Source organism: Telmatherina bonti (genome assembly GCF_933228915.1).
Source record: "Telmatherina bonti genome assembly, chromosome: 10".
Taxonomy (NCBI): domain Eukaryota; kingdom Metazoa; phylum Chordata; class Actinopteri; order Atheriniformes; family Telmatherinidae; genus Telmatherina; species Telmatherina bonti.
The window spans coordinates 41,247,677-41,269,822 of NC_136628.1; positions in this window are offsets into that span (position 1 = coordinate 41,247,677).

Sequence of the window (22,146 nt, forward strand, 5' to 3'; positions counted from 1 at the left end):
GCCTGAGCTTGTGCGCGAGGTTGAGCGGTTCCGACTAGATATAGTTGGACTCACCTCGACGCATGGCTTGGGCTCTGGAACCAGAACCCTCGAGAGGGGCTGGACCTTCTTCCACTCTGGAGTTGCTCATGGTGGGAGGCGCCGAGCAGGTGTGGGCATTCTCATCAGCCCCCAGCTTGGTGCCTGCACGTTGGGGTTTACCCCGGTGGATGAAAGGGTAGTTTCCCTCCGGGTGGGGGGACGGGTCCTGACTGTTGTCTGTGCTTATGCGCCGAACAGCAGTTCAGAGTACCCACCCTTTCTGGGGTCCTTGGAGGGAGTGCTGGAGGGTGCTCCTTCTGGGGACTCCATTGTTCTGCTGGGGGACTTCAATGCTCACGTGGGCAATGACAGTGAGACCTGGAGGGGAGTGATTGGGAAGCATGGTCCCCCCCCTCTGAACCCAAATGGTGTTTTGTTATTGGACTTCTGTGCTCGTCATGGATTGTCTATAACGAACACCATGTTCCAACATAAGAGTGTCCATATGTACACCTGGCATCAGGATTCCCTGGGCCGCAGTTCAATGATCGACTTTGTAGTCGTATCGTCGGACCTGCGGCCACATGCCTTGGACACTCGGGTGAAGAGGGGGGCGGAGCTTCAACTGATCACCACCTGGTGGTGAGTTGGCTCAGATGGTGTGGGGGGGGAGCCGGTCAGAGCTGGCAGGCCCAAACGTGTTGTGAGGGTCTGCTGGGAACGTCTGGCTGAGTCCCCCGTCAGAGCGAGCTTCAACTCCCACCTTCAGCAGAGCTTCGAACATGTCCCGAGTGAGGCGGGGGACATTGAGTCCGAATGGGCTGTGTTCCGTGCCTCTATTGCTGAGGCGGCCGGCCGGAGCTGTGGCTGCAAGGTCGTTGGTGCCTGTCGTGGCGGTAATCCCAGGACTCGTTGGTGGACACCAGCAGTGAGGGATGCCGTCAAGCTGAAGAAGGAGTCCTATCGGGCCTTCTTGGCCTGTGGGACTCTGGAGGCAGCTGATGGGTACCGACGGGCTAAGCGGCATGCGGCTTCGGCCGTTGCCGAGGCAAAAACTCGGGCATGGGAGGAGTTCGGCGAGGCCATGGAGAAAGACTTCCGGACGGCTTCGAGGAGATTCTGGTCCACCATCCGGCGGCTCAGGGGTGGGAAGCAGTGCTCCGTCAATACTGTGTACAGTGGAGATGGGGAGCTGCTGACCTCAACTCGGGACGTTGTGGGTCGGTGGAGGGAATACTTCGAAGACCTCCTCAATCCTACCAACACGGCTTCCCATGAGGGAGCAGAGCTGGTGGACTCAGGGGTGGACCCTCCCATCTCTGGGGCTGAAGTCGCTGAGGTGGTTAAAAAGCTCCTTGGCGGCAAGGCCCCGGGGGTGGATGAGATCCGCCCGGAGTTCCTTAAGGCTCTGGATGCTGTGGGGCTGTCCTGGCTGACACGCCTCTGCAGCATCGCGTGGACATCGGGGGCAGTACCGCTGGATTGGCAGACTGGGGTGGTGGTCCCCCTTTTTAAGAAGGGGGACCGGAGGGTGTGTTCCAATTACAGGGGAATCACACTCCTCAGCCTCCCTGGTAAGGTCTATTCAGGGGTCCTGGAGAGGAGGGTCCGCCGGATAGTCGAATCCCGGATTGAGGAGGAGCAGTGTGGTTTTCGTCCTGGTCGCGGAACAGTGGACCAGCTCTATACCCTCTCTGGGGTCCTGGAGGGGGCATGGGAGTTTGCCCAAACAGTCTACATGTGCTTTGTGGACCTGGAGAAGGCATTCGACCGTGTCCCCCGGGGGCTCCTGTGGGGGGTACTCCTGGAGTATGGGGTACCGGACCCCCTTGTACGAGCTGTCCGGTCCCTGTACGACAGGTGTCAGAGCTTGGTCCGCATTGCCAGTAGTAAGTCGGATTCGTTTCCGGTGAGGGTTGGACTCCGCCAAGGCTGCCCTTTATCACCGATTCTGTTCATAACTTATATGGACAGAATTTCTAGGCGCAGCCGAGGGGTTGAGGGGATCCGACTTGGTGGCCTCAGGATTGGGTCCCTGCTTTTTGCGGATGACGTGGTCCTGTTGGCTTCATCTGGTCGTGATCTCCAGCTCTCGCTTGAGCGATTCGTGGCCGAGTGTGAAGCGGCTGGGATGCGAATCAGCACCTCAAAATCTGAGACCATGGTCCTCAGCCGGAATAGGGTGGATTGCCCTCTCCGGGTTGGGAGTCAGGTCCTGCCTCAAGTGGAGGAGTTTAAATATCTCGGGGTCTTGTTCACGTGTGAGGGAAGGATGGAGCGTGAGATGGACAGACGGATCGGTGCGGCGTCTGCAGTAATGCGGACTCTGCGCCGGTCTGTCGTGGTGAAGAAGGAGCTGAGCCAGAAGGCGAAGCTCTCGATTTACCAGTCGATCTACGTTCCTACCCTCACCTATGGTCATGAGCTGTGGGTCGTGACCGAAAGAAGGAGATCTCGTATACAGGCGGCTGAAATGAGTTTCCTCCGCAGGGTGGCCGGGCTCTCCCTTAGAGATAGGGTGAGGAGCTCGGTCATCCGGGAGGGGCTCAGAGTAGAGCCGCTGCTCCTTCGCATCGAGAGGAACCAGTTGAGGTGGCTCGGGCATCTGGTCAGGATGCCTCCTGGACCTCCCTGGTGAGGTGTTCCAGGCACGTCCCTCAGGGAGGAGACCCCGGGGAAGACCCAGGACACGCTGGAGGGATTACATCTCTCGGCTGGCCTGGGAACGCCTCGGGATCCCCCCCGTAGAGTTGGCAAATGTGGCTGGGGAGAGGGAAGTCTGGGCTTCCCTGCTTAGGCTGCTGCCCCCGCGACCCGACCCCGGATAAGCGGCAGAAGATGGATGGATGGATGGATGGATGGCATTGCTGAAGGGAGAGAGGCAGTGGTCCTGGTCCTAGTTCTGGTCCTGGTTCTAGTCCTGGTCCTAGTTCTGGTCCTGGTTCTAGTTCTGGTTCTGGTTCTAGTTCTGGTCCTGGTCCTTGTCCTGGTTCTAGTTCTGGTCCTGGTTCTAGTCCTGGTCCTGGTTCTAGTTCTGGTCCTGGTTCTAGTTAGACTAGGAGAAAAAGTGGACGACATTGCTGAAGGGAGAGAGGCAGTGGTCCTGGTCCTATTTCTGGTCCTGGTTCTAGTCCTGGTTCTAGTTCTGGTCCTGGTTCTAGTTCTGGTTCTGGTTCTAGTTCTGGTCCTGGTTCTTGTCCTGGTTCTAGTTCTGGTCCTGGTTCTAGTTCTGGTCCTGGTTCTAGTTCTGGTCCTGGTTCTAGTTAGACTAGGAGAAAAAGTGGACGACATTGCTGAAGGGAGAGAGGCAGTGGTCCTGGTCCAATTTCTGGTCCTGGTTCTAGTCCTGGTTCTAGTTCTGGTCATGGTTCTAGTCCTGGTCCTAGTTCTGGTCCTGGTTCTAGGTCTGGTTCTGGTTTTAGTTCTGGTTCTGGTTCTAGTCCTGGTCCTAGTTCTGGTCCTGGTCCTATTTCATGTCCTGGTTCTAGTCCTGGTTCTAGTTCTGGTCCTGGTTCTAGTCCTGGTTCTGGTTCTAGTTCTGGTCCTGGTTCTAGTCCTGGTCCTAGTTCTGGACCTGGTTCTAGTTCTGGTTCTGGTTTTAGTTCTGGTCCTGGTTCTAGTTAGACTAGGAGAAAAAGTGGACGACATTGCTGAAGGGAGAGAGGCAGTGGTCCTGGTCCTATTTCTGGTCCTGGTTCTAGTCCTGGTTCTAGTTCTGGTCCTGGTTCTAGTCCTGGTCCTAGTTCTGGTCCTGGTTCTAGTTCTGGTCCTGGTTCTAGTCCTGGTCCTAGTTCTGGTCCTGGTCCTATTTCTGGTCCTGGTTCTAGTCCTGGTTCTAGTTCTGGTCCTGGTTCTAGTTCTGGTCCTGGTTCTAGTCCTGGTCCTTGTTCTGGTCCTGGTCCTATTTCTGGTCCTGGTTCTAGTCCTGGTTCAAGTTATGGTTCTAGTTCTGGTTCTGGTTTTAGTTCTGGTCCTGGTTCTAGTTAGACTAGGAGAAAAAGTGGACGACATTGCTGAAGGGAGAGAGGCAGTGGTCCTGGTCCTATTTCTGGTCCTGGTTCTAGTCCTGGTTCTAGTTCTGGTCCTGGTTCTAGTCCTGGTCCTAGTTCTGGTCCTGGTCCTAGGTCTGGTTCTGGTTTTAGTTCTGGTCCTGGTTCTAGTCCTGGTTCTAGTCCTGGTCCTAGCTCTGGTCCTGGTCCTATTTCATGTCCTGGTTCTAGTTATGGTTCTAGTTCTGGTTCTGGTTTTAGTTCTGGTCCTGGTTCTAGTTAGACTAGGAGAAAAAGTGGACGACATTGCTGAAGGGAGAGAGGCAGTGGTCCTGGTCCTATTTCTGGTCCTGGTTCTAGTCCTGGTTCTAGTTCTGGTCCTGGTTCTAGTTCTGGTTCTGGTTCTAGTTCTGGTACTGGTTCTAGTCCTGGTTCTAGTTCTGGTCCTGGTTCTAGTTCTGGTCCTGGTTCTAGTTAGACTATGAGAAAAAGTGGACGACATTGCTGAAGGGAGAGAGGCAGTGGTCCTGGTCCTATTTCTGGTCCTGGTTCTAGTCCTGGTTCTAGTTCTGGTCCTGGTTCTAGTCCTGGTCCTAGTCCTGGTCCTGGTTCGAGGTCTGGTTCTGGTTTTAGTTCTGGTCCTGGTTCTAGTCCTGGTTCTAGTCCTGGTCCTAGCTCTGGTCCTGGTCCTATGTCATGTCCTGGTTCTAGTCCTGGTTATAGTTCTGGTCCTGGTTCTAGTTCTGGTTCTGGATCTAGTTCTGGTCCTGGTTCTAGTCCTGGTCCTTGTTCTGTTCCTGGTCCTATTTCTGGTCCTGGTTCTAGTCCTGGTTCTAGTTATGGTTCTAGTTCTGGTTCTGGTTTTAGTTCTGGTCCTGGTTCTAGTTAGACTAGGAGAAAAAGTGGACGACATTGCTGAAGGGAGAGAGGCAGTGGTCCTGGTCCTATTTCTGGTCCTGGTTCTAGTCCTGGTTCTAGTTCTGGTCCTGGTTCTAGTCCTGGTTCTAGTTCTGGTCCTGGTTCTAGTTCTGGTCCTGGTTCTGGTTCTAGTTCTGGTCCTGGTTCTAGTCCTGGTTCTAGTTCTGGTCCTGGATCTAGTTCTGGTTCTGGTTCTAGTTAGACTAGGAGAAAAAGTGGACGACATTGCTGAAGGGAGAGAGGCAGTGGTCCTGGTCCTATTTCTGGTCCTGGTTCTAGTCCTGGTTCTAGTTCTGGTCCTGGTTCTAGTCCTGGTCCTAGTTCTGGTCCTGGTTCTAGGTCTGGTTCTGGTTTTAGTTCTGGTCCTGGTTCTAGTCCTGGTTCTATTCCTGGTCCTAGCTCTGGTCCTGGTCCTATGTCATGTCCTGGTTCTAGTCCTCGTTCTAGTTCTGGTCCTGGTTCTAGTTCTGGTCCTAGTTCTGGTCCTGGTCCTATTTCTGGTCCTGGTTCTAGTCCTGGTTCTAGTTCTGGTTCTGGTTCTAGTTCTGGTCCTGGTTCTAGTCCTGGTACTTGTTCTGGTCCTATTTCTGGTCCTGGTTCTAGTCCTGGTTCTAGTTATGGTTCTAGTTCTGGTTCTGGTTTTAGTTCTGGTCCTGGTTCTAGTTAGACTAGGAGAAAAAGTGGACGACATTGCTGAAGGGAGAGAGGCAGTGGTCCTGGTCCTATTTCTGGTCCTGGTTCTAGTCCTGGTTCTAGTTCTTGTCCTGGTTCTAGTTCTGGTCCTAGTTCTGGTCCTGGTTCTAGTCCTGGTTCTAGTTCTGGTCCTGGTTCTAGTTCTGGTCATATTTCTGGTCATGGTTCTAGTCCTGGTTCTAGTTCTGGTCCTGGTTCTACTTCTGGTTCTGGTTCTAGTTCTGGTCCTGGTTCTAGTCCTGGTTCTAGTTCTGGTCCTGGTTCTAGTTCTGGTCCTGGTTCTAGTTAGACTAGGAGAAAAAGTGGACGACATTGCTGAAGGGAGAGAGGCAGTGGTCCTGGTCCTATTTCTGGTCCTGGTTCTAGTCCTGGTTCTAGTTCTGGTCCTGGTTCTAGTCCTGGTCCTAGTTCTGGTCCTGGTCCTAGGTCTGGTTCTGGTTTTAGTTCTGGTCCTGGTTCTAGTCCTGGTTCTAGTCCTGGTCCTAGCTCTGGTCCTGGTCCTATTTCATGTCCTGGTTCTAGTCCTGGTTCTAGTTCTGGTCCTGGTTCTAGTTCTAGTCCTGGTTCTAGTTCAGGTCCTGGTTCTAGTCCTGGTCCTAGTTCTGGTCCTGGTTCTAGTTCTGGTTCTGGTTCTAGTCCTGGTCCTAGTTCCGGTCCTGGTCCTATTTCTGGTCCTGGTTCTCGTCCTGGTTCTAGTTCTGGTCCTGGTTCTAGTTCTGGTCCTGGTTCTAGTCCTGGTCCTTGTTCTGGTCCTGGTCCTATTTCTGGTCCTGGTTCTAGTCCTGGTTCTAGTTATGGTTCTAGTTCTGGTTCTGGTTCTAGTTCTGGTCCTGGTTCTAGTTAGACTAGGAGAAAAAGTGGACGACATTGCTGAAGGGAGAGAGGCAGTGGTCCTGGTCCTATTTCTGGTCCTGGTTCTAGTCCTGGTTCTAGTTCTGGTCCTGGTTCTAGTCCTGGTCCTAGTTCTGGTCCTGGTCCTAGGTCTGGTTCTGGTTTTAGTTCTGGTCCTGGTTCTCGTCCTGGTTCTAGTCCTGGTCCTAGCTCTGGTCCTGGTCCTATTTCATGTCCTGGTTCTAGTTATGGTTCTAGTTCTGGTTCTGGTTTTAGTTCTGGTCCTGGTTCTAGTTAGACTAGGAGAAAAAGTGGACGACATTGCTGAAGGGAGAGAGGCAGTGGTCCTGGTCCTATTTCTGGTCCTGGTTCTAGTCCTGGTTCTAGTTCTGGTCCTGGTTCTAGTTCTGGTTCTGGTTCTAGTTCTGGTACTGGTTCTAGTCCTGGTTCTAGTTCTGGTCCTGGTTCTAGTTCTGGTCCTGGTTCTAGTTAGACTATGAGAAAAAGTGGACGACATTGCTGAAGGGAGAGAGGCAGTGGTCCTGGTCCTATTTCTGGTCCTGGTTCTAGTCCTGGTTCTAGTTCTGGTCCTGGTTCTAGTCCTGGTCCTAGTCCTGGTCCTGGTTCGAGGTCTGGTTCTGGTTTTAGTTCTGGTCCTGGTTCTAGTCCTGGTTCTAGTCCTGGTCCTAGCTCTGGTCCTGGTCCTATGTCATGTCCTGGTTCTAGTCCTGGTTATAGTTCTGGTCCTGGTTCTAGTTCTGGTTCTGGATCTAGTTCTGGTCCTGGTTCTAGTCCTGGTCCTTGTTCTGTTCCTGGTCCTATTTCTGGTCCTGGTTCTAGTCCTGGTTCTAGTTATGGTTCTAGTTCTGGTTCTGGTTTTAGTTCTGGTCCTGGTTCTAGTTAGACTAGGAGAAAAAGTGGACGACATTGCTGAAGGGAGAGAGGCAGTGGTCCTGGTCCTATTTCTGGTCCTGGTTCTAGTCCTGGTCATATTTCTGGTCCTGGTTCTAGTCCTGGTTCTAGTTCTGGTCCTGGTTCTAGTTCTGGTCCTGGTTCTGGTTCTAGTTCTGGTCCTGGTTCTAGTCCTGGTTCTAGTTCTGGTCCTGGATCTAGTTCTGGTTCTGGTTCTAGTTAGACTAGGAGAAAAAGTGGACGACATTGCTGAAGGGAGAGAGGCAGTGGTCCTGGTCCTATTTCTGGTCCTGGTTCTAGTCCTGGTTCTAGTTCTGGTCCTGGTTCTAGTCCTGGTCCTAGTTCTGGTCCTGGTTCTAGGTCTGGTTCTGGTTTTAGTTCTGGTCCTGGTTCTAGTCCTGGTTCTATTCCTGGTCCTAGCTCTGGTCCTGGTCCTATGTCATGTCCTGGTTCTAGTCCTGGTTCTAGTTCTGGTCCTGGTTCTAGTTCTGGTCCTAGTTCTGGTCCTGGTCCTATTTCTGGTCCTGGTTCTAGTCCTGGTTCTAGTTCTGGTTCTGGTTCTAGTTCTGGTCCTGGTTCTAGTCCTGGTACTTGTTCTGGTCCTATTTCTGGTCCTGGTTCTAGTCCTGGTTCTAGTTATGGTTCTAGTTCTGGTTCTGGTTTTAGTTCTGGTCCTGGTTCTAGTTAGACTAGGAGAAAAAGTGGACGACATTGCTGAAGGGAGAGAGGCAGTGGTCCTGGTCCTATTTCTGGTCCTGGTTCTAGTCCTGGTTCTAGTTCTTGTCCTGGTTCTAGTTCTGGTCCTAGTTCTGGTCCTGGTTCTAGTCCTGGTTCTAGTTCTGGTCCTGGTTCTAGTTCTGGTCATATTTCTGGTCATGGTTCTAGTCCTGGTTCTAGTTCTGGTCCTGGTTCTACTTCTGGTTCTGGTTCTAGTTCTGGTCCTGGTTCTAGTCCTGGTTCTAGTTCTGGTCCTGGTTCTAGTTCTGGTCCTGGTTCTAGTTAGACTAGGAGAAAAAGTGGACGACATTGCTGAAGGGAGAGAGGCAGTGGTCCTGGTCCTATTTCTGGTCCTGGTTCTAGTCCTGGTTCTAGTTCTGGTCCTGGTTCTAGTCCTGGTCCTAGTTCTGGTCCTGGTCCTAGGTCTGGTTCTGGTTTTAGTTCTGGTCCTGGTTCTAGTCCTGGTTCTAGTCCTGGTCCTAGCTCTGGTCCTGGTCCTATTTCATGTCCTGGTTCTAGTCCTGGTTCTAGTTCTGGTCCTGGTTCTAGTTCTAGTCCTGGTTCTAGTTCTGGTCCTGGTTCTAGTCCTGGTCCTAGTTCTGGTCCTGGTTCTAGTTCTGGTTCTGGTTCTAGTCCTGGTCCTAGTTCCGGTCCTGGTCCTATTTCTGGTCCTGGTTCTCGTCCTGGTTCTAGTTCTGGTCCTGGTTCTAGTTCTGGTCCTGGTTCTAGTCCTGGTCCTTGTTCTGGTCCTGGTCCTATTTCTGGTCCTGGTTCTAGTCCTGGTTCTAGTTATGGTTCTAGTTCTGGTTCTGGTTCTAGTTCTGGTCCTGGTTCTAGTTAGACTAGGAGAAAAAGTGGACGACATTGCTGAAGGGAGAGAGGCAGTGGTCCTGGTCCTATTTCTGGTCCTGGTTCTAGTCCTGGTTCTAGTTCTGGTCCTGGTTCTAGTTCTGGTTCTGGTTCTAGTTCTGGTCCTGGTTCTAGTCCTGGTTCTAGTTCTGGTCCTGGTTCTACTTCTGGTCCTGGTTCTAGTTCTGGTCCTGGTTCTAGTTAGACTAGGAGAAAAAGTGGACGACATTGCTGAACTGAGAGAGGCAGTGGTCCTGGTCTTATTTCTGGTCCTGGTTCTAGTCCTGGTTCTAGTTCTGGTCCTGGTTCTAGTCCTGGTCCTAGCTCTGGTCCTGGTCCTATGTCATGTCCTGGTTCTAGTCCTGGTTCTAGTTCTGATCCTGGTTCTAGTCCTGGTTCTAGTTCTGGTTCTGGTTCTAGTTCTGGTCCTGGTTCTAGTCCTGGTCCTTGTTCTGGTCCTGGTCCTATTTCTGGTCCTGGTTCTAGTCCTGGTTCTAGTTATGGTTCTAGTTCTGGTTCTGGTTTTAGTTCTGGTCCTGGTTCTAGTTAGACTAGGATAAAAAGTGGACGACATTGCTGAAGTGAGAGAGGCAGTGGTCCTGGTCCTATTTCTGGTCCTGGTTCTAGTCCTGGTTCTAGTTCTGGTCCTGGTTCTACTTCTGGTTCTGGTTCTAGTTCTGGTCCTGGTTCTAGTCCTGGTTCTAGTTCTGGTCCTGGTTCTAGTTCTGGTCCTGGTTCTAGTTCTGGTCCTGGTTCTAGTTAGACTAGGAGAAAAAGTGGACGACATTGCTGAAGGGAGAGAGGCAGTGGTCCTGGTCCTATTTCTGGTCCTGGTTCTAGTCCTGGTTCTAGTTCTGGTCCTGGTTCTAGTCCTGGTCCTAGTTCTGGTCCTGGTTCTAGGTCTGGTTCTGGTTTTAGTTCTGGTCCTGGTTCTAGTCCTGGTTCTAGTCCTGGTCCTAGCTCTGGTCCTGGTCCTATTTCATGTCCTGGTTCTAGTCCTGGTTCTACTTCTGGTCCTGGTTCTAGTTCTAGTCCTGGTTCTAGTTCTGGTCCTGGTTCTAGTCCTGGTCCTTGTTCTGGTCCTGGTTCTAGTTCTGGTCCTGGTTCTAGTCCTGGTCCTAGTTCTGTTCCTGGTCCTATTTCTGGTCCTGGTTCTAGTCCTGGTTCTAGTTCTGGTCCTGGTTCTAGTCCTGGTCCTAGTTCTGGTCCTGGTCCTATTTCTGGTCCTGGTTCTAGTCCTGGTTCTAGTTCTGGTCCTGGTTCTAGTTCTGGTCCTGGTTCTAGTCCTGGTTCTAGTTCTGGTCCTGGTTCTAGTTCTGGTCCTGGTTCTAGTTCTGGTCCTGGTTCTAGTTAGACTAGGAGAAAAAGTGGACGACATTGCTGAAGGGAGAGAGGCAGATTTCCTGGTCCTATTTCTGGTCCTGGTTCTAGTCCTGGTTCTAGTTCTGGTCCTGGTTCTAGTCCTGGTCCTAGTTCTGGTCCTGGTTCTAGTTCTGGTTCTGGTTCTAGTTCTGTTCCTGGTTCTAGTCCTGGTCCTTGTTCTGGTCCTGGTCCTATTTCTGGTCCTGGTTCTAGTCCTGGTTCTAGTTATGGTTCTAGTTCTGGTTCTGGTTTTAGTTCTGATCCTGGTTCTAGTTAGACTAGGATAAAAAGTGGACGACATTGCTGAAGTGAGAGAGGCAGTGGTCCTGGTCCTATTTCTGGTCCTGGTTCTAGTCCTGGTTCTAGTTCTGGTCCTGGTTCTACTTCTGGTTCTGGTTCTAGTTCTGGTCCTGGTTCTAGTCCTGGTTCTAGTTCTGGTCCTGGTTCTAGTTCTGGTCCTGGTTCTAGTTAGACTAGGAGAAAAAGTGGACGACATTGCTGAAGGGAGAGAGGCAGTGGTCCTGGTCCTTTTTCTGGTCCTGGTTCTAGTCCTGGTTCTAGTTCTGGTCCTGGTTCTAGTCCTTGTCCTAGTTCTGGTCCTGGTTCTAGGTCTGGTTCTGGTTTTAGTTCTGGTCCTGGTTCTAGTCCTGGTTCTAGTCCTGGTCCTAGCTCTGGTCCTAGTCCTATTTCATGTCCTGGTTCTAGTCCTGGTTCTACTTCTGGTCCTGGTTCTAGTTCTAGTCCTGGTTCTAGTTCTGGTCCTGGTTCTAGTCCTGGTCCTTGTTCTGGTCCTGGTTCTAGTTCTGGTCCTGGTTCTAGTACTGGTCCTAGTTCTGTTCCTGGTCCTATTTCTGGTCCTGGTTCTAGTCCTGGTTCTAGTTCTGGTCCTGGTTCTAGTCCTGGTCCTAGTTCTGGTCCTGGTCCTATTTCTGGTCCTGGTTCTAGTCCTGGTTCTAGTTCTGGTCCTGGTTCTAGTTCTGGTTCTGGTTCTAGTTCTGGTCCTGGTTCTAGTCCTGGTTCTAGTTCTGGTCCTGGTTCTAGTTCTGGTCCTGGTTCTAGTTCTGGTCCTGGTTCTAGTTAGACTAGGAGAAAAAGTGGACGACATTGCTGAAGGGAGAGAGGCAGATTTCCTGGTCCTATTTCTGGTCCTGGTTCTAGTCCTGGTTCTAGTTCTGGTCCTGGTTCTAGTCCTGGTCCTAGTTCTGGTCCTGGTTCTAGGTCTGGTTCTGGTTTTAGTTCTGGTCCTGGTTCTAGTCCTGGTTCTAGTCCTTGTCCTAGCTCTGGTCCTGGTCCTATTTCATGTCCTGGTTCTAGTCCTGGTTCTAGTTATGGTTCTAGTTCTGGTTCTGGTTTTAGTCCTGGTCCTTGTTCTGGTCCTGGTCCTATTTCTGGTCCTGGTTCTGGTCCTGGTTCTAGATATGGTTCTAGTTCTGGTTCTGGTTTTAGTTCTGGTCCTGGTTCTAGTTAGACTAGGAGAAAAAGTGGATGACATTGCTGAAGGGAGAGAGGCAGTGGTCCTGGTCCTATTTCTGGTCCTGGTTCTAGTCCTGGGTCTAGTTCTGGTCCTGGTTCTAGTCCTGGTCCTAGTTCTGGTCCTGGTTCTAGGTCTGGTTCTAGTTCTGGTCCTGGTTCTAGTCCTGGATCTAGTTCTGGTCCTGGTTCTAGTTCTGGTCCTGGTTCAAGTTCTGGTCCTGGTTCTAGTTAGACTAGGAGAAAAAGTGGACGACATTGCTGAAGGGAGAGAGGCAGTGGTCCTGGTCCTATTTCTGGTCCTGGTTTTAGTCCTGGTTCTAGTTCTGGTCCTGGTTCTAGTTCTGGTTCTGGTTCTGGTTCTAGTTCTGGTCCTGGTTCTAGTCCTGGTTCTAGTTCTGGTCCTGGTTCTAGTTCTGGTCCTGGTTCTAGTTCTGGTCCTGGTTCTAGTTAGACTAGGAGAAAAAGTGGACGACATTGCTGAAGGGAGAGAGGCAGATTTCCTGGTCCTATTTCTGGTCCTGGTTCTAGTCCTGGTTCTAGTTCTGGTCCTGGTTCTAGTCCTGGTCCTAGTTCTGGTCCTGGTTCTAGGTCTGGTTCTGGTTTTAGTTCTGGTCCTGGTTCTAGTCCTGGGTCTAGTTCTGGTCCTGGTTCTAGTTCTGGTTCTGGTTCTAGTTCTGGTCCTGGTTCTAGTCCTGGTTCTAGTTCTGGTCCTGGTTCTAGTTCTGGTCCTGGTTCTAGTTCTGGTCCTGGTTCTAGTTAGACTAGGAGAAAAAGTGGACGACATTGCTGAAGGGAGAGAGGCAGTGGTCCTAGTCCTATTTCTGGTCCTGGTTCTAGTCCTGGTTCTAGTTCTGGTCCTGGTTCTAGTCCTGGTCCTATTTCTCGTCCTGGTTCTAGGTCTGGTTCTGGTTTTAGTTCTGGTCCTGGTTCTAGTCCTGGTTCTAGTCCTGGTCCTAGCTCTGGTCCTGGTCCTATGTCATGTCCTGGTTCTAGTCCTGGTTCTAGTTCTGGTCCTGGTTCTAGTCCTGGTTCTAGTCCTTGTCCTAGCTCTGGTCCTGGTCCTATTTCATGTCCTGGTTCTAGTCCTGGTTCTAGTTATGGTTCTAGTTCTGGTTCTGGTTTTAGTCCTGGTCCTTGTTCTGGTCCTGGTCCTATTTCTGGTCCTGGTTCTGGTCCTGGTTCTAGATATGGTTCTAGTTCTGGTTCTGGTTTTAGTTCTGGTCCTGGTTCTAGTTAGACTAGGAGAAAAAGTGGATGACATTGCTGAAGGGAGAGAGGCAGTGGTCCTGGTCCTATTTCATGTCCTGGTTCTAGTCCTGGTTCTAGTTCTGGTCCTGGTTCTAGTTCTAGTCCTGGTTCTAGTTCTGGTCCTGGTTCTAGTCCTGGTCCTGGTTCTGGTCCTGGTTCTAGTTCTGGTCCTGGTTCTAGTCCTGGTCCTAGTTCTCGTCCTGGTCCTATTTCTGGTCCTGGTTCTAGTCCTGGTTCTAGTTCTGGTCCTGGTTCTGGTTCTGGTCCTGGTTCTAGTCCTGGTCCTTGTTCTGGTCCTGGTCCTATTTCTGGTCCTGGTTCTAGTCCTGGTTCTAGTTATGGTTCTAGTTCTGGTTCTGGTTTTAGTTCTGGTCCTGGTTCTAGTTCAGGTTCTAGTTTATGGTCCTGGTTCTAGTTCTGGTTCTGGTTTTAGTTCTAGTCCTGGTTCTAGTTAGACTAGGAGGCAAAGTGGTCGACATTGCTGAAGGGAGAGAGGCAGTTTTCCTGGTCCTATTTCTGGTCCTGGTTCTGGTCCTGGTTCTAGTTCTGGTCCTGGTTCTAATTCTGGTTCTAGTTTTAGTTCTGCTCCTGGTTCTAGTTAGACTAGGAGAAAAAGTGGACGACATTGCTGAAGGGAGAGAGGCAGTGGTCCTGGTCCTATTTCTGGTCCTGGTTCTAGTCCTGGTTCTAGTTCTGGTCCTGGTTCTAGTCCTGGTCCTTGTTGTGGTCCTGGTTCTAGTTCTGGTCCTGGTTCTAGTTCTGGTCCTGGTTCTAATTCTGGTTCTAATTTTAGTTCTGGTCCTGGTTCTAGTTAGACTAGGATAAAAAGTGGACGACATTGCTGAAGGGAGAGAGGCAGTGGTCCTGGTCCTATTTCTGGTCCTGGTTCTAGTCCTGGTTCTAGTCCTGGTCTTAGCTCTGGTCCTGGTCCTATTTCTGGTCTTGGTTCTAGTCCTGGTTCTAGTTCTGGTCCTGGTTCTAGTCCTGGTCCTATTTCTGGTCCTGGTTCTAGTTCTGGTCCTGGTTCTAGTCCTGGTCCTAGTTCTGGTCCTGGTCCTATTTCTGGTCCTGGTTCTAGTCCTGGTTCTAGTTCTGGTCCTTGTTCTAGTTCTGGTCCTGGTTCTAGTCCTGGTCCTTGTTCTGGTCCTGGTCCTATTTCTGGTCCTGGTTCTAGTCCTGGTTCTAGTTATGGTTCTAGTTCTGGTTCTGGTTTTAGTTCTGGTCCTGGTTCTAGTTAGACTAGGAGAAACAGTGGACGACATTGCTGAAGGGAGAGAGGCAGTGGTCCTGGTCCTATTTCTGGTCCTGGTTCTAGTCCTGGTTCTAGTTCTGGTCCTGGTTCTAGTTCTGGTTCTAGTTTTAGTTCTGGACCTGGTTCTAGTTAGACTAGGATAAAAAGTGGACGACATTGCTGAAGGGAGAGAGGCAGTGGTCCTGGTCCTATTTCTGGTCCTGGTTCTAGTCCTGGTTCTAGTTCTGGTCCTGGTTCTAGTCCTGGTCCTAGTTCTGGTCCTGGTTCTAGTTCTGGTTCTGGTTTTAGTTCTGGTTCTAGTTCTGGTCCTGGTACTAGTCCTGGTCCTTGTTCTGGTCCTTGTCCCATTTGTGGTCCTGGTTCTAGTCCTGGTTCTAGTTATGGTTCTAGTTCTGGTTCTGGTTTTAGTTCTGGTCCTGGTTCTAGTTAGACTAGGAGAAAAAGTGGACGACATTGCTGAAGGAAGAGAGGCAGTGGTCCTGGTCCTATTTCTGGTCCTGGTTCTAGTCCTGGTTCTAGTTCTGGTCCTGGTTCTAGTTCTGGTTCTGTTTCTGGTTCTAGTCCTGGTTCTAGTTCTGGTCCTGGTTCTAGTTCTGGTCCTGGTTCCAGTTCTGGTCCTGGTTCCAGTTAGACTAGGAGAAAAAGTGGACGACATTGCTGAAGGGAGAGTGGCAGTGGTCCTGGTCCTATTTCTGGTCCTGGTTCTAGTCCTGGTTCTAGTTCTGGTCCTGGTTCTAGTTCTGGTTCTGGTTCTAGTTCTGGTCCTGGTTCTAGTCCTGGTTCTAGTTCTGGTCCTGGTTCTACTTCTGGTCCTGGTTCTAGTTCTGGTTCTGGTTCTAGTTCTGGTCCTGGTTCTAGTCCTGGTCCTTGTTCTGGTCCTGGTCCTTTTTCTTGTCCTGGTTCTAGTCCTGGTTCTAGTTATGGTTCTAGTTCTGGTTCTGGTTTTAGTTCTGGTCCTGGTTCTAGTTAGACTAGGAGAAAAAGTGGACGACATTGCTGAAGGGAGAGAGGCAGTGGTCCTGGTCATATTTCTGGTCCTGGTTCTAGTCCTGGGTCTAGTTCTGGTCCTGGTTCTAGTTCTAGTTCTGGTTTTAGTTCTGGTCCTGGTTCTAGTCCTGGTTCTAGTTCTGGTCCTGGTTCTAGTTCTGGTCTTGGTTCTAGTTCTGGTCCTGGTCCTAGTTAGACTATGAGAAAAAGTGGACGACATTGCTGAAGGGAGAGAGGCAGTGGTCCTGGTCCTATTTCTGGTCCTGGTTCTAGTCCTGGTTCTAGTTCTGGTCCTGGTACTAGTCCTGGTCCTAGTTCTGGTCCTGGTTCTAGTCCTGGGTCTAGTTCTGGTCCTGGTTCTAGTTCTAGTTCTGGTTCTAGTACTGGTCCTGGTACTAGTCCTGGTTCTAGTTCTGGTCCTGGTTCTAGTTCTGGTCCTGGTTCTAGTTCTGGTCCTGGTCCTAGTTAGACTATGAGAAAAAGTGGACGACATTGCTGAAGGGAGAGAGGCAGTGGTCCTGGTCCTATTTCTGGTCCTGGTTCTAGTCCTGGTTCTTTTTCTGGTCCTGGTTCTAGTCCTGGTCCTAGTTCTGGTCCTGGTTCTAGGTCTGGTTCTGGTTTTAGTTCTGGTCCTGGTTCTAGTCCTGGTTCTAGTCCTGGTCCTAGCTCTGGTCCTGGTCCTATGTCATGTCCTGGTTCTAGTCCTGGTTCTAGTTCTGGTCCTGGTTCTAGATCTGGTCCTGGTTCTAGTTAGACTAGGAGAAAAAGTGGACGACATTGCTGAAGGGAGAGAGGCAGTGGTCCTGGTCCTATTTCTGGTCCTGGTTCTAGTCCTGGTTCTAGTTCTGGTCCTGGTTCTAGTCCTGGTCCTGGTTCTAGTTAGACTAGGAGAAAAAGTGGACGACATTGCTGAAGGGAGAGAGGCAGTGGTCCTGGTCCTATTTCTGGTCCTGGTTCTAGGCCTGGTTCTGGTTTTAGTTCTGGTCCTGGTTCTAGTCCTGGTTCTAGTCCTGGTCCTAGCTCTGGTCCTGGTCCTATTTCATGTCCTGGTTCTAGTCCTGGTTCTAGTTCTGGTCCTGGTTCTAGTTCTAGTCCTGGTTCTAGTTCTGGTCCTGGTTCTAGTCCTGGTCCTAGTTCTGGTCCTGGTTTTTGTTCTGGTCCTGGTTCTAGTCCTGGTCCTGGTTCTGTTCCTGGTCCTATTTCTGGTCCTGGTTCTAGTCCTGGTTCTAGTTCTGGTCCTGGTTCTAGTTCTGGTCCTGGTTCTAGTCCTGGTCCTTTTTCTGGTCCTGGTCCTATTTCTGGTCCTGGTTCTAGTCCTGGTTCTAGTTATGGTTCTAGTTCTGATTCTGGTTTTAGTTCTGGTCCTGGTTCTAGTTAGACTAGGAGAAAAAGTGGACGACATTGCTGAAGGGAGAGAGGCAGTGGTCCTGGTCCTATTTCTGGTCCTGGTTCTAGTTCAGGTTCTAGTTTATGGTCCTGGTTCTAGTTCTGGTTCTGGTTTTAGTTCTGCTCCTGGTTCTAGTTAGACTAGGAGAAAAAGTGGACGACATTGCTGAAGGGAGAGAGGCAGTGGTCCTGGTCCTATTTCTGGTCCTGGTTCTAGTCCTGGTTCTAGTTCTGGTCCTGGTTCTTGTCCTGGTCCTCGTTGTGGTCCTGGTTCTAGTTCTGGTTCTGGTTTTAGTTCTGGTCCTGGTTCTAGTTAGACTAGGAGAAAAAGTGGACGACATTGCTGAAGGGAGAGAGGCAGTGGTCCTGGTCCTGGTTCTGGTCCTGGTTCTAGTCCTGGTTCTAGTCCTGGTCTTAGCTCTGGTCCTGGTTCTAGTCCTGGTCCTAGTTCTGGTCCTGGTTCTTGTTCTGTTCCTGGTTCTAGTCCTGGTCCTGGTTCTAGTTAGACTAGGAGAGAAAGTGGACGACATTGCTGTAGGGAAAGAGGCAGTTGTCCTGGTCCTATTTCTGGTCCTGGTTCTAGTCCTGGCTCTAGATCTGGTCCTGGTTCTAATTCTGGTTCTAGTTTTAGTTCTGGTCCTGGTTCTAGTTAGACTAGGAGAAAAAGTGGACGACATTGCTGAAGGGAGAGAGGCAGTGGTCCTGGTCCTATTTCTGGTCCTGGTTCTAGTCCTGGTTCTAGTTCTGGTCCTGGTTCTAGACCTGGTCCTAGTTCTGGTCCTGGTTCTAGTTCTGGTCCTGGTTCTAGTCCTGGTCCTAGTTCTGGTCCTGGTCCTATTTCTGGTCCTGGTTCTAGTCCTGGTTCTAGTTCTGGTCCTGGTTCTAGTTCTGGTCCTGGTTCTAGTCCTGGTCCTTGTTCTGGTCCTGGTCCTATTTCTGGTCCTGGTTCTAGTCCTGGTTCTAGTTATGGTTCTAGTTCTGGTTCTGGTTTTAGTTCTGGTCCTGGTTCTAGTTAGACTAGGAGAAAAAGTGGACGACATTGCTGAAGGGAGAGAGGCAGTGGTCCTGGTCCTATTTCTGGTCCTGGTTCTAGTCCTGGTTCTAGTTCTGGTCCTAGTTCTAGTTCTGGTCCTGGTTCTAGTTCTGGTCCTGGTTCCAGTTCTGGTCCTGGTTCTAGTTAGACTAGGAGAAAAAGTGGACGACATTGCTGAAGGGACAGAGGAGGTGGTCCTGGTCCTATTTCTGGTCCTGGTTCTAGTTCTGGTTCTAGTTCTGGTCCTGGTTCTAGTCCTGGTCCTAGTTCTGGTCCTGGTTCTAGGTCTGGTTCTGGTTTTAGTTCTGGTCCTGGTTCTAGTCCTGGTTCTAGTCCTGGTCCTAGCTCTGGTCCTGGTCCTATTTCATGTCCTGGTTCTAGTCCTGGTTCTTGTTCTGGTCCTGGTTCTAGTCCTGGTTCTAGTTCTGGTCCTGGTTCTAGTTCTGGTTCTGGTTCTAGTTCTGGTCCTGGTTCTAGTTAGACTAGGAGAAAAAGTGGACGACATTGCTGAAGGGAGAGAGGCAGTGGTCCTGGTCTTATTTCTGGTCCTGGTTCTAGTCCTGGTTCTAGTTCTGGTCCTGGTTCTAGTTCTGGTTCTGGTTCTAGTTCTGGTCCTGGTTCTAGTCCTGGTCCTTGTTCCGGTCCTGGTCCTTTTTCTTGTCCTGGTTCTAGTACTGGTTCTAGTTATGGTTCTAGTTCTTGTTCTGGTTTTAGTTCTGGTCCTGGTTCTAGTTGGACTAGGAAAAAAAGTGGACGACATTGCTGAAGGGAGAGAGGCAGTGGTCCTGGTCATATTTCTGGTCCTGGTTCTAGTCCTGGGTCTAGTTCTGGTCCTGGTTCTAGTTCTAGTTCTGCTTCTAGTTCTGGTCCTGGTTCTAGTCCTGGTTCTAGTTCTGGTCCTGGTCCTAGTTCTGGTTCTAGTTCTGGTCCTGGTTCTAGTTCTGGTCCTGGTTCTAGTTCTGGTCCTGGTTCTAGTTAGACTAGGAGAAAAAGTGGACGACATTGCTGAAGGGAGAGAGGCAGTGGTCCTGGTCCTATTTCTGGTCCTGGTTCTAGTCCTGGTTCTAGTTCTGGTCCTGGTTCTAGTTCTGGTTCTGGTTCTAGTTCTGGTCCTGGTTCTAGTCCTGGTTCTAGTTCTGGTCCTGGTTCTAGTTCTGGTCCTGGTTCTAGTTAGACTAGGAGAAAAAGTGGACGACATTGCTGAAGGGAGAGAGGCAGTGGTCCTGGTCCTATTTCTGGTCCTGGTTCTAGTCCTGGTTCTAGTTCTGGTCCTGGTTCTAGTCCTGGTCCTAGTTCTGGTCCTGGTTCTAGGTCTGGTTCTGGTTTTAGTTCTGGTCCTGGTTCTAGTCCTGGTTCTAGACCTGGTCCTAGCTCTGGTCCTGGTCCTATTTCATGTCCTGGTTCTAGTCCTGGTTCTAGTTCTGGTCCTGGTTCTAGTTCTAGTCCTGGTTCTAGTTCTGGTCCTGGTTCTAGTCCTGGTCCTAGTTCTGGTCCTGATTCTAGTTCTGGTCCTGGTTCTAGTCCTGGTCCTAGTTCTCGTCCTGGTCCTATTTCTGGTCCTGGTTCTAGTCCTGGTTCTAGTTCTGGTCCTGGTCCTGGTTCTGGTCCTGGTTCTAGTCCTGGTCCTTGTTCTGGTCCTGGTCCTATTTCTGGTCCTGGTTCTAGTCCTGGTTCTAGTTATGGTTCTAGTTCTGGTTCTGGTTTTAGTTCTGGTCCTGGTTCTAGTTAGACTAGGAGAAAAAGTGGACGACATTGCTGAAGGGAGAGAGGCAGTGGTCCTTGTCCTATTTCTGGTCCTGGTTCTAGTTCAGGTTCTAGTTTATGGTCCTGGTTCTAGTTCTGGTTCTGGTTATAGTTCTAGTCCTGGTTCTAGTTAGACTAGGAGGCAAAGTGGTCGACATTGCTGAAGGGAGAGAGGCAGTTGTCCTGGTCCTATTTCTGGTCCTGGTTCTGGTCCTGGTTCTAGTTCTGGTCCTGGTTCTAATTCTGGTTCTAGTTTTAGTTCTGCTCCTGGTTCTAGTTAGACTAGGAGAAAAAGTGGACGACATTGCTGAAGGGAGAGAGGCAGTGGTCCTGGTCCTATTTTTGGTCCTGGTTCTAGTCCTGGTTCTAGTTCTGGTCCTGGTTCTAGTCCTGGTCCTTGTTGTGGTCCTGGTTCTAGTTCTGGTTCTGGTTTTAGTTCTGGTCCTGGTTCTAGTTAGACTAGGACAAAAAGTGGACGACATTGCTGAAGGGAGAGAGGCAGTGGTCCTGGTCCTATTTCTGGTCCTGGTTCTAGTCCTGGTTCTAGTCCTGGTCTTAGCTCTGGTCCTGGTCCTATTTCTGGTCTTGGTTCTAGTCCTGGTTCTAGTTCTGGTCCTGGTTCTAGTCCTGGTCCTATTTCTGGTCCTGGTTCTAGTTCTGGTCCTGGTTCTAGTCCTGGTCCTAGTTCTGGTCCTGGTCCTATTTCTGGTCCTGGTTCTAGTCCTGGTTCTAGTTCTGGTCCTGGTTCTAGTTCTGGTCCTGGTTCTAGTCCTGGTCCTTGTTCTGGTCCTGGTCCTATGTCTGGTCCTGGTTCTAGTCCTGGTTCTAGTTATGGTTCTAGTTCTGGTTCTGGTTTTAGTTCTGGTCCTGGTTCTAGTTAGACTAGGAGAAAAAGTGGACGACATTTCTGAAGGGAGAGAGGCAGTGGTCCTGGTCCTATTTCTGGTCCTGGTTCTAGTCCTGGTTCTAGTTCTGGTCCTGGTTCTAGTTCTGGTCCTGGTTCTAGTTCTGGTTCTGGTTCTAGTCCTGGTTCTAGTTCTGGTCCTGGTTCTAGTGCTGGTCCTGGTTCCAGTTCTGGTCCTATTTCTAGTTAAACTAGGAGAAAAAGTGGACGACATTGCTGAAGGGACAGAGGAGGTGGTCCTGGTCTTATTTCTGGTCCTGGTTCTAGTTCTGGTCCTGGTTCTAGTCCTGGTCCTAGCTCTGGTCCTGGTCCTATTTCATGTCCTGGTTCTAGTCCTGGTTCTAGTTCTGGTCCTGGTTCTAGTTCTGGTTCTGGTTCTAGTTCTGGTCCTGGTTCCAGTTAGACTAGGAGAAAAAGTGGACGACATTGCTGAAGGGAGAGTGGCAGTGGTCCTGGTCCTATTTCTGGTCCGGGTTCTAGTCCTGGTTCTAGTTCTGGTCCTGGTTCTAGTTCTGGTTCTGGTTCTAGTTCTGGTCCTGGTTCTAGTCCTGGTTCTAGTTCTGGTCCTGGTTCTACTTCTGATCCTGGTTCTAGTCCTGGTTCTAGTTCTGGTCCTGGTTCTAGTTCTGGTTCTGGTTTTAGTTCTGGTTCTGGTTCTAGTTAGACTAGGAGAAAAAGTGGACGACATTGCTGAAGGGAGAGAGGCAGTGGTCCTGGTCTTATTTCTGGTCCTGGTTCTAGTCCTGGTTCTAGTTCTGGTCCTGGTTCTAGTCCTGGTCCTAGCTCTGGTCCTGGTCCTATGTCATGTCCTGGTTCTAGTCCTGGCTCTAGTTCTGGTCCTGGTTCTAGTTCTGGTTCTGGTTCTAGTTCTGGTCCTGGTTCTAGTCCTGGGTCTAGTTCTGGTCCTGGTTCTAGTTCTGGTTCTGGTTTTAGTTCTGGTCCTGGTTCTAGTCCTGGTTCTAGTTCTGGTCCTGGTTCTAGTTCTGGTCCTGGTTTTAGTTCTGGTTCTGGTTTTAGTTCTGGTCCTGGTTCTAGTTAGACTAGGAGAAAAAGTGGACGACATTGATGAAGGGAGAGAGGCAGTGGTCCTGGTCATATTTCTGGTCCTGGTTCTAGTCCTGGGTCTAGTTCTGGTCCTGGTTCTAGTTCTGGTTCTGGTTCTAGTTCTGGTCCTGGTTCTAGTCCTGGTTCTAGTTCTGGTCCTGGTTCTAGTTCTGGTCCTGGTTCTAGTTAGACTATGAGAAAAAGTGGACGACATTGCTGAAGGGAGAGAGGCAGTGGTCCTGGTCCTATTTCTGGTCCTGGTTCTAGTTCTGGTCCTGGTTCTAGTCCTGGTTCTAGTCCTGGTCCTAGCTCTGGTCCTGGTTCTAGTTCTGGTTCTGGTTCTAGTTCTGGTCCTGGTTCTAGTCCTGGTCCTTGTTCTGGTCCTGGTCCTTTTTCTGGTCCTGGTTCTAGTCCTGGTTCTAGTTATGGTTCTAGTTCTGGTTCTGGTTTTAGTTCTGGTCCTGGTTCTAGTTAGACTAGGAGAAAAAGTGGACGACATTGCTGAAAGGAGAGAGGCAGTGGTCCTGGTCCTATTTCTGGTCCTGGTTCTAGTCCTGGTTCTAGTCCTGGTCTTAGCTCTGGTCCTGGTCCTATTTCTGGTCTTGGTTCTAGTCCTGGTTCTAGTTGTGGTCCTGGTTCTAGTCCTGGTCCTAGTTCTGGTCCTGGTCCTATTTCTGGTCCTGGTTCTAGTCCAGGTTCTAGTTCTGGTCCTGGTTCTAGTTCTGGTCCTGGTCCTATTTCTGGTCCTGGTTCTAGTCCTGGTTCTAGTTCTGGTCCTGGTTCT